Here is a 12181-nt window from a genome sequence, read left to right as displayed (position 1 = left end):
GCATCAAAACGAGCATAGAAGTTGTTAAGCTCGTCTGCAAGAGATGCAGTGGGCTGAACACTGACTGTGTTGACCTTCTTGTAGTCAGTGATGCAGCGCAGTCCATTCCACAGTCGCCTGGTGTCAAAGCTGGACTACATTTTGTCCCTGTAGTCCTTTCTGGCCTTTTTTATGGACTTTCGGAGGTCGTACCTGGCTGCTTTATATGCATCAGCATCCCCGGAGTTAAAGGCAGAGGTCCGCACTTTTAGCTTGGCGCGAACATCTTTATTTACCCAGGGTTTCTGATTTGGATATATGCGGACAGTGGTTTTTGTGATGGTATCATCCATGCACTTTCCAATAAATCCAATGACAGAGTCTGTGAGTTCATTGATGTTGCCATCAGCTGCATGCACAAATATCTGCCAGTCAGTTGTGTCAAAGCAGTCCTGCAGGACCTCCTCAGCCTCACTGTCCCATTTGTAAATAACCCTGGAAGCTGGTTTTTCCTGTTTCAGTCTTTGTCTGTATGCAGGCAGCAGCAGTATGGAACAATGGTCTGCCTTACCAAAAGCTGGGCGGGGGAGGGGTTTGTAGCACTCTTTGAATGGAGTGTAACAGTGGTCCAATGTTTGATCACATCTTGTGGGGAAGGAGATGTGCTGATAGTATTTGGGGAGAACCTTCTTCATGTTGGCTCTGTTGAAGTCTCCCAGCACAATAAAGGCAGCTTCTGGATTTTTGTTTTCAAGTCCAGTAATGATGTCATACAGTTTGTCCATAGCAGTAGCTTTATCAGCGTGTGGGGGAATGTAAACAGCTGAGAGGAGAACTGAGCTGAACTCCCTCGGGAGGTAAAAAGGCCTGACTTTAACAGTCAGCAGCTCGAGACTCTGAGAGCAGTAAGTTTTTAAGATACACACATCTCTAGCCCACAAGGATTAGAAGTTAGCAGGAAGTTAGCTCGCCAGCTTCCATCTAAAGATAATATACCATGTTCTGGATGAGAGATTTCTGAAAACATGCAAACGTACAGCTCTGCTATCACTTAAATAAACCAACATAAATAAATACAGAAAGCTAAACAGCTGTGGGCAGCACGGTGGTTAGCACCGTTGCTGCACAGCAAGAAGGTCCTTAATTCGTTTTCACCATCAGGCCGGGGTCTTTCTGTGTGGAGTTTGCATGTTCTCCCCGTGTTTGCGTGGGTTCTCTCCGGGTACTCTGGCTTCCTCCCACCGTCCAAAGACATGCAGCTTGTGGGGATAGGTTAATTGATTAATACAAATTGCCCATAGGTGTGGATCTGTGAGTGAATGTGAGCGCGAATGGTTGTCTGTCTCTATGTGTTAGTGTAACGGAGCGGAAGGCTGGTTTTACTTCCACAGTGGGTTTTGTGTGAAGGAAGAAAATCTTCCTCCAACCGGATTGAGCAGTGGAGCCGCCAAGGGAAAGCACACATTAAAAACTGTATAATTTAAATATAATTTATTATATTTAATTAAAACAACCCTGGCCAAGGGGTAACACAATAAAAATCAATAAAACACAACATTAAAAGTCCAGTGGCATCCGCCACGGTATAAGAGTCACAAAGAGCTAAGAAATCCAGCGAAGTGGTGTAAAAGGGAAACCCAGCGGAGTCCTCGCCTTCCTCCCCGCATTCCGCGTCCTGGTACGCTGAAGAAAGGGAGGGAGCGGCAGTCACTATTCTTTTCAGGCAGTTTTCATTCGTAAAAAGGGGATAAGTTGAAGACTTACCCCGGGTGGGCAGAGCTCTCAACTCTGCCCGCCGCTTCTTTAAAACTGCAAATCGGCACCAGCTGTCTCGCCGCCTCTGCTCTCCCGCAGTGCACAAGCTGGGCTCTTGTTACTACTGCCGTCCGACTGTTCGCTCCGCGTCCCTAGTCGCTGGTGCTGTATCCTCTCCCCGGAACGCCAAGCACCAACCGGTCTTATGTGTCACTCTTTTCGTGTCGCTCTCAAACCTCATGTCAGGCCTCATGTCCCACGCCATGTGTCACGCCTCTGTGACTTCACCCTGAAGCCTCACGTCAGGCCTCATCTCCTAAGCCTCCGTGTCACTCCAGGCTCTCGTGGGTTCCCGTGACACTCATGGGTGCCTTCATGCTTCGGTCCTCTCTTGCCTCTCGGTCGAACTCCTTCCTGTGGTCTGTCAGGCCCTCTTATTGGCCTCTCTGGGATCTCTCGCAGGTGTGATCAGTTTATTATCAGGTAGGGGCGGAGTCTTTCCAGGACAAGTCACCAAATAAATACCATTAAAACATGCAGTAAAACTCATAAAAATAACCCAATGTACAATATTAAAACATTAAAAAGATAAAACACAACAAAAACATGCACAGTAAAAAAAACTTGGATAACTTGTCCCTTTCCACCCCGTGACATTAGCCCTGCAACAGACTGGCGACCTGTCCAGGGTCAACCCCACCTCTCGCCCTATGACAGCTGGGATAGGCTCCAGCACCCCCTGCGACCCTGAAAAGGATAAGCAGAAGCGAATGGATGGATAATCAGCTGTGACGTTTGTAGGGTTACTGAAGTTGGACTAGCTGGTATATAATGATGTGCTACGTGATCACTGTCATGGACCGCCGGGGCGGACCGTGTGGAGTGAGTAGAGGACCCAAGAGCAAACAGAGGTGAGGACACAAAACTGGACTTAACAAAAGGCGAGCCTTTATTTAGGGCCAAAAACTCATGGAAAAAAACAACCAAGTAATTGAGGGAAGACCTGAACATAGACTGGGAAACTATGACTCTACTGAGATTTAGACTATGACTAAACAAAATACAAACTATGGCTGGGAAACTATGACGAGGGGTAGGGGAGATAACACAGACGACGCGACACTGAACACAGCAAGACTGAGGACTAAATACACACATGAGGTGATCAGGGGAAGTGGAGACACATGAGGGGGAACAGCTGATACACATGAACCTAATGACAGGACAGGGAGAGTGAAAACTACATATACTGACATTGAATACAGACTTTCAAAGTAAAACAGGAAACATGGAGACTAGACATGAACCAAACATAACCACACAGACATGACGCATGAACCAGGGAGACTTAGTACAGGGGGAGATGACATAAACAACTAAGAAACAGGACTACACAGTAATCTAGAAATTAACTAGGTGAACTAAGCTAAGGCACAAATAAATACAAAAGATGCATAAACTCAAACACTGGGTCGCTCGACCCAGGACCATGACAATCACTAGCAAACATAAACACAGTGAAGATGCCACTACATGGGAATAGAGCAGCTGTGAGAGAGTTCAACATTAATGAATCAATGGTACAGAAGGGGAGGAAGCAAGAAGCAAGAAGAATGAGTTGAGTAAAGTTTGACTGACTGACTGTTTTGTTTCCCTTGTAGAGCAAAATTTAGTATTTTGGTATAGACCACCCAAAATGTGATGTCCATATATGTGGACAGCATGTCCTAGGAGGTTAATAAGCCTTGATGAAAGCAGACCCATTCATCGACGGTGCTGCTTATGGTCAGAAAAATATGGTAATAAAATCCTAAACAAGATGTCTTGATGCATACTCAGTCATGCAGGTAAGTAGATCCCAAAAGGTTGATTGTGTTCATCTGAACGCAGCATTTTCAGTGGGAGAAAAGTTTCATAACTCTTCCAAGTGACTTCTTCAGTCTCAGGTGACTAGGGATGGGTATTGATAAGATTTTCACGATTCCGATTCTATTTTCAATTCTGTTTAACGTTTCGATTCTTTATCGATTCTTTTTAAAAAAGGAGAACACTAAGGTCGATTATCTTAGAACTTTGTTTTATATCTTCTCTTTGAACAAGATATAAATTTAGGAGTAACATGGCCTTGCAAACCCAGCAGTGAGATCTTAAGAGATCCACAGCCTACGGCTCTTCAATGGGGTGTCACAGGGTCCCCAGGAAAAAAAATTGTAAATGTAAAATAATAAAATAAATATTCTTCTGTAGCAATAACAAAGTATAACATAAATTATTCTGTAGCAATTACACCAGAACATCCAGTAATGTCCCTGCCTACAATTAAACACATTCACTTATCGAAAATCAGGGGGACATCTGCTGTGGCAAATGGGTTCAAGCCTTTTACCACAAACTTAGTCACTGCTCGGTGACATTCGTCTATCCTGGCCTGAAAGGAGACGCTACCGGTAGACTGCAGCGAGAACTGCCAGCATCTGAGCCAGCCAGACTCTGTCTCTCTCATCATGGTCACTAAATGCACAGTAATGGCAGGTTTTGTAATAAGGCAGATCGCGCTAACATAATATGCACTGTTAGTTGATTATTTACCTGCCACATTAACAGGAGAAGACGTGCAAACGTTACCGCTGCTGCTGTTGAGATTCACGAGTCCGGAGCGGAATTAAAAACACGACATTCATTTAAGGTCATCACATGTTTTGTGAGCAAATGCTTTTGCATATTCGTAGTGTTTCCTCCAATAAATGAAATATCTACTTTGCAAGTATTGCAAGTTGCCCTCTTGTCATCCGTTCTCGTAAAGTATAATCAAACTTTTGAGCGTTTGAGCCGCCATCTTTCCTGTCAGGTACATGACGCTCCGCAACGTGGTGACGTCATTCGGGGCGACTGGAATCGATAAGGGAATCGTTTGCAAAAATGGCAAACGATTCCAAGGAACTGAAACAGTGGGAACCGGTTCTCAGCAAGAACCGGGTTTCGATACCCATCTCTACAGGTGACTGCAGGTTTCTCCAACCTTATAAACAGTACATTTGCATAATGACTGAGACTACCATTACTGAATAAGCAATGGGCTCTAAGGTCAGTTCCTTGATCATTAATGTCCAAATTGTCATGACTATTGATCAACAACCACTGATCAAAGCCCACTGGTTAATGGCCATGAGTACAATTCCCAGAGAGTTGGGGAATGGCTGCAATCACAGCATTGTAAGATAGTGAAAGATGTACTGTTAGGCCCCCTCCTGGAGTGGATAATCAAGGAGGGCATTTACCTGAAAACATTTACTGTTACATTTCCCCATATCAGGAGCTGAAATAGTTGAATTGAATAGATGAGCTGAATAGATGAATTTAGCAGAAGTACAAGATATTTGAAGATATGCAACCATCAATACTCACCTGTGATTCTCCAGTTTTCATTGAAAAGAAAAGGCAACTTGGGTGGTTATGTCCTCTCAATTTTACAGTGTCACTGTCAAGGTTATTATCGTTAACGAAAACTAACGAAATAACGAAAACTAGAAGTGAAAAAACATTTTCGTTAACGGAAATAAAAATAAAAACAAAAAAGGAAAACTAACTAAAACTGTAATGAGTGTTCACAAAACTAACTAAAATTAACTGAATTTATAGCAAAAATGTGTTTAGTTTTCATTGATGTGTGTGTGTCATACAATAGTCAAAGGTGAAAATGAAGTTTAGTTTCCAGATTTATTTCTTGCTGTGTCTCATTATGCCAGCAGGTGGCAGTACGTTAGTCGAGTCGTCTGTGTTGCTGCTCCGTCCACGCGCAGAATCATGTCAGGAAAAGTCGGGAGGAAGCGCCAGAGTCCAATTTGGGATTACTTTGAATATGACTGTGTTTTGGATAAAGCAAGTGTCTTGTAGTGGAAAGAGACAAATTATGAGGGACATTTCTAAAGGGAAAAAAATCCCACAAACCTTAAAGTGCACTTGAAAAGTGCACTTCCAGACCATCTCCGAGGCAAGCTTTCCCAGATGAATGTGCCTGATCCCATCTGCCGGTGGATCACTGACTTCCTGACGGACAGGAAGCAGCATGTGAGGCTGGGAAAGAATGTCTCGGACTCCCGGACCATCAGCACCGGCTCCCCTCAGGGCTGTGTTCTTTCTCCTCTGCTCTTCTCCCTGTACACCAACTGCTGCACCTCCACCCACCAGTCTGTCAAGCTAATCAAGTTTGCAGATGACACCACCGTTATTGGACTCATCTCGGACGGGGATGAGTCTGCCTACAGGAGGGAGGTTGAACGTCTGGTGTCCTGGTGCAGCCACAACAACCTGGTGCTGAATGCCCAGAAGACAGTGGAGATTATTGTGGACTTCAGGAAGCACACAGCCCCACTCCCCCCCATCATCCTGACTGACACCCCCATCACCTCTGTGGACTCATTCCGCTTCCTGGGTACCACCATCACCCAGGACCTGAAGTGGGAGCCCACCATCACCTCCGTCATTAAGAAAGCCCAGCAGAGGATGTACTTGCTGAGGCAGCTGAAGAAATTCAACCTGACAACACGGACGATAATGCAGTTCTACACTGCAATCATCGAGTCCATCCTCACCTCCTCCATCACCGTGTGGTACGCTGGAGCCACTATCAGGGACAAACAGAGACTGCAGCGTGTTGTGCGCTCTGCTGAGAAGGTGATTGGCTGCAGACTCCCATCTCTGCAGGACCTGTACACCTCCAGGACACTGGGGCGTGCAGCTCGGATCTCAGCTGACCCTTCTCACCCTGGACACAGTCTGTTTGACCTGCTCCCCTCAGGCAGGAGGCTCCAGTCCATTCGCACCTGAACCTCTCGCCATAAGAACAGTTTCTTCCCCTCTGCTGTTGGACACATGAACAATAACCGTATGACTGTTCCCACCACTAACACATGACCCTACGCTGTGTTCACTGAATCATTCCATGTTTGGCACTGATCACCACCTGCACTCATGTATATATATCTACCTACTTAGCACTTTTAATTCTTATTCTTATTTTTATTTTCATGTCTATTTAAGCGTAATTTATGACAGTATTTATAACAGTATGTTTGCACTGAAGCACGGCAGCAATTTCCTAATGTTGTAAACCTGCTCAACATTTGGCAATAAAACCCTTTCTGATTCTGATTCTGAAAAGCTCACACAAGAAGGCTAACCTAGCTTACCTTGAGAAGGTAAGGGAGCACACTCAACCCTCATCCCCAGAAACACACGCTAACCCTAGGCAAGGCAGCGTGATGCACCCCAAGACAACAGGACTGGGATATCTACATAACTGTGTGAGTCAATTGCCTTCAAAAAATTTATCAATTCACTTGAACCAAAATTTTGAACACCTGGTGCTGCAAGAGTTAATAGTCTCATTGGGGCCAAGATATACATTTTATAGTTGTCTGGTATCAATGGTTGTTCATCTGTCTTTATTTATTTATTTATTTATTTATTTATTTATTTATTTAAAGAACCCATAGGTGGGAATGTGAGTTGTCTGTCTCTGCGTGTTAGTCCTGCGACAGACAGGCGACCTGTCCAGGGTGCAGGGTATGGTAGCTGGAATAGCAACATACCCAAGCATAAGCAGAAGAGCATGACTGATATGATGAAACTGGGATTTTGTTACACTTAATTATTGCAAACACAACTAAAACTATAACTGAAACTAATCAAAACTAAACTGAAACTAAGGATTTTCAAAAAAATAAAAACTAAACTAAACTAGCAAACAATTGGTAAAAACGAATTAAAACTGATATAAAATCGAAAATCTGAAGTCAAAACTAAATAAAAATAAAAACTAATGAAAATTGCAAAACTATTAAAACCCTGGTCACTGTACATCTGGAAGCATAGCAATCACACTGCCAACCAGCACTCTTATTTCCTGTTTCTCTTCACTGCTAAACAGGGGCAATGACCTGTTTTCAAAATAGACATGTCTTCTTCTTATCTGATCAGTTAGTACTCAGAAGCTATCAGGTTCTTCAAGTAGACCATCAAGCTGCTTGACACCTGCTGATGAGAGATTTTTTTGCTACATGCACCATGCACATAACACAATCTGGAGATCTAATCTGAAGATCTGAAACTTACCACAAAACAGTAGACTGTTCTGTCTCAGAACAAAGAAAGGTTTGGCTGATGTTTTCTCAACAACAATGTCTGGTGCAGAGGTGAAGTCATGTTTTTTAGGTCAACCATGTTTCTGGAGCTGAAAAGAAAAACGTTTTCATTGAGGTTCCTCTTTGAAAGAACCCATCTTCATACTTTGTTGTGTTTAATCAATTCAGTTTGTTGAACTCTACTAAAACTCTCTTTGAGTTGCAATTTTGATACATGGCCTCTTCTAAGGGGTGTTTGCTGACAATTTCTGTCATTTAATTCATGACAGTTGTCTCAGGGTACTTTCTATGTGATGCATCCAAATAGTCTTACAGCCTTAACCCTTTAAGACCTACCAGAGAACCAAGTCCGCCAGAGCTTATATTTTATTTTTAGATGCTGTAGAGCCATTTTTGGGAGCATTTCAAGTTGCTATAAATTAATACAACCATTATAGCCCAAATTTTAATAATTTGTATGCATTAAGTGCATAGTAATTACATAAATTGCAAAAAAAGTGCAATAAATTACAAAAAAATTTAAACTGTTTTTTGTTTTTTTTTAACATATATTTCTAGTTAGAGAAATTTAAGAGGCTTATTCCTCAAAACTGCAAATACAAAAAAGTTGCACAAAATAGTTTCCTACCACTTTAGTGTCTTTATAGTTTTATTTTTATAGTGGGGCGATCGTGGTTCCACAGAAACGGGGCACGAAAAGAAAAAGCACGCTCTCCAATTTTTAGGTGTTTTAGTAGGTGTTACAATAAAGTTTAATGAACTTTTAGAAGGCCAGAGTCCTGAGATCGTAGAGCACGAGATGGAACATAAAGGTGTAAAGCCAATCAGTTTAAAGCCTTGTAGGTGAGCAGCAGGACCTTAAAATCTGCTCGAACCTAACAAGGTAGCCAAAGCTGAGATCTCAGAACAGGGCTCAAATTTCTCAGTTCTTGTTAAAATGCGAGTAGCTGCATTTTGCACCATCTGTAGACCGCTAAAACTTTTCTTTGGTAGGCCAGAAAGAAGAGTATTGCAATAATCAATACGGCAAGACACAAATGCATGGACAAGAACCTCTGCAGTGTCTGATTCTGGCGATGTTCCTCAAATGATAAAAGGTGGTCTTTGTTATCTCTTTTACATGAGATTTAAAGGAGAGCACCATGTCGAACCACACACCCAAGTTTTGTTCCAGCAATTTATGGCACTGTCATCAATTTTCAAGATGAAATTTTGGGACAAGTGCTGAAATTTGTGTGGCCCAATGACCATCAACTCTCTCTTATCAGTATTTAGGAGCAAGAAATTATCCGATAACCAGCTCTTAATTGCAGATAAACAAAATTCTAGTTTAGAGACTTCAGCACGATTTCTAATGGTTAAAGGAACATAAAGCTGCAGGTCATCAGCGTAATAATAAAAGGTTAATTAAAAGAACATAAAAGGACACCAAGAGGCAGCAGGTACATAGAAAACAGCAATGGTCCAATTACGGAGCCCTGAGGGACCCCATGCCTCACTGCACAAGTCTTGAAAATTAAACAAACTGGTCAGGAGGGCCAGTTCTATCCCAAACTGTCCGCTGAAGTCCGTTGAGCAGGTTGGGGAGGACAGGATGTTGTCTAAGCTAACATCCATCATGGACAATGCCTCCCACCTCTTGCATGAGACTGTACGAGCACTGAGCAGTTCGTTCAGCAGTAGACTTTTACACCCACAGTGTAGGAAGGAATGCTACTGCAGGTCATTCTTACCAGCAGCTGTCACTCTGTAATGCAGCTTAACATTCCTTTGGCCATCTTACTCATCAGCTTGTTTGTTCACTGTACATTTAATACATATACATAATACATAGGAAAGAAGGGTTTCCAGTTCCTGCAGAGTCTGGCTGATCTTGATCTGGAGGACATCTATAGTGAAATGGACCTGTCTTATCCTTTCACTTAGAAGCTCTCTGTAGAATCAAGTCTGCTCTGTATCCCCTGACAGTGGATCCAAGGCACAAGCTCTTAGTAACAACTCTGCTTTGTCTGCATCTTAGGTTGAAACGGAGATGGTTCCTATAATCCGCTTGTTTTCTTGATTCCCTTTCATACTCCCGCACCAGTTGAAGGGTGTTCCTCCCAAAATGTACGGCAATATGTCTGTGAAGTTTCTCAGTCATCCAGGTCATCGTAGTCTAAGGAGCTTGGAAAGAATAGCGTCTGGACTTCTTTAAGTTGCTTGAAGACGTTTTACCTCTCATCCGAGAAGCTTCTTCAGTTCTAAGGTCAAATGGCGGAGAGTTCCCGATTTAAACCCAGTGGGAGTTTCCCCCCAAAGAGGGACAAAAGGACCCCCGATGACAAGTTTGTGGACAAGGCTCAGCGGGCCCAACACGCTAAAGGAAAAGAAAGACAACACAAGAAATTTCACATCTTGCTTTCAAAAACACTCACTCCTGATTCTGAACCTACACAACTCGGAGAAGAAAACACACCTGAAGACAGTCAGGAGAAATGGGTAAAGAACTTTTAAGACTGGAACCTCACTGAACCTGAAAAGAAAGTGTTAGCCAAAGGACTCAGTTTTGCCATTTCTCTGCAACAGTTGCCCATATCACAGCCACAGAAACTGCCATACGGATTAATAAATTATCACAGACAGAAGCAGAGCAAATCAGGATGAAAGTCTCGGCCACCCTCTCCAGCGCCAAAGTCGCTCCGTCCAACCTCACAATACGAGAAAAGAAGGCCGTCGCTTCCCTGAGCAAAGACCACAACATCACTATACTACCAGCGGATAAGGGAAGGTTCACTGTGGTCCTAAACACTACGGATTACCACAGTAAGATCACTACTCTCCTCAGTGACAACAATACTTACAAAGCCTTAAAGCTCCACCCCACAAGCAGCTACAAAAAGAAAGTTATAGCTTGCCTTCAAGACTTTGAAAAGGACAAAATCATTGACCGCCTTACATATCACCGCCTTTACCCAGGGGATGCCATACCCTGCATTTTCGGACTTAGATCCACAAAGAAGGGGTCCCATTCAGACCCATTGTCAGTAGCATAAACTCAGCCACTTACAACACCTTGCTACCATCCTTGCACCTCTTGTGGGGAACACACCACATCAAGATCTCCACCGACTTCACCGACAAGGTCCAGAACTTACCCTGGCTCCAGATGAAACCATGGTGTCCTTTGATGTAGTCTCTCTCTTCACCTGCATACCCACCATGGAGGCAGTGGAGACTGTCAGAAAACGACTACAAGAAGACAGCTCCTTGGAGGACAGGACCAACTTCACACCGATCAGATCTGCACACTGTTAGACCTCTGCCTCACCATTACATATTTCAAGTACAACGAAGGCTTTTACAGACAAAAACATGGCTGTGCCATGGGCTCCCCCATGTCACCTATTGTAGCCAACCTTTACATGGAGGAAGTGGAAAGAAAGGCTCTTGGCTCTTTCAAAGGAAGAGTACCCAGCCACTGGTACAGATATGTGGACGACACCTGGGTCAAAATCAAGACACAAGAAGTGGAATCCTTCACTGCGCACATTAACGCTGCGGATTGACCTTAGAACTGAAGAAGCTTCTCGGATGAGAGGTGAAACGTCTTCAAGTAACTTAAAGAAGTCCAGGCGCTTTTCTTTGCAAGCTCCTTTGCCAAACTTGGAGTAATCAGGACCCTACACCACCGGGCAGAACATGTTCCCTTTAAGCCTGAAGGGAAAAAGAAGGAACACACACATGTAAAGGAAGCACTCAAAACATGTGGTTATCCTAATTGGGCGTTTATAAAGTCAGCAAAGAGGCACAGAAAAGAAGATCAGACACCAGCGAGGAAGGATAAGAAAGAAAGACGCAACAACATTGTCATCCCCTATGTAGCCGGTGTATCAGAGAAACTCAGGGGAGTTTTCTCCAAGCATGACATCCCGGTGCATTTCAGACCCAGCAACATACTCGGACAAAAACTGGTTCACCCAAAAGACAAAACGCCAAAACACAAACTTAACAATGTGGTGTATGCTGTACAGTGCAGCGAGGAATGCCCAGACCTCTACATCGGAGAGACCAAACAGCCACTTCACAAGCTCATGGCACAACACAGAAGAGCCACCTCCACAGGACAAGACTCAGCAGTCCATCTGCATCTTAAGGATAAAGGACACTCTTTCGAGGATGCCAATGTTCACATTTTGGACAGAGAGGACAGATGGTTTGAAAGAGGAGTGAAAGAAGCCATCTATGTCCACTGTGAGCGACCATCTTTGAACAGAGGCGGGGGTTTACGACACCAACTGTCTGCCATCTATAATCCAGGTTTG

The sequence above is a fragment of the Maylandia zebra genome, linkage group LG3 (genome assembly GCF_041146795.1).
Source record: "Maylandia zebra isolate NMK-2024a linkage group LG3, Mzebra_GT3a, whole genome shotgun sequence".
NCBI lineage: Eukaryota > Metazoa > Chordata > Actinopteri > Cichliformes > Cichlidae > Maylandia > Maylandia zebra.
Note: the sequence above shows the minus strand (reverse complement) of the source record.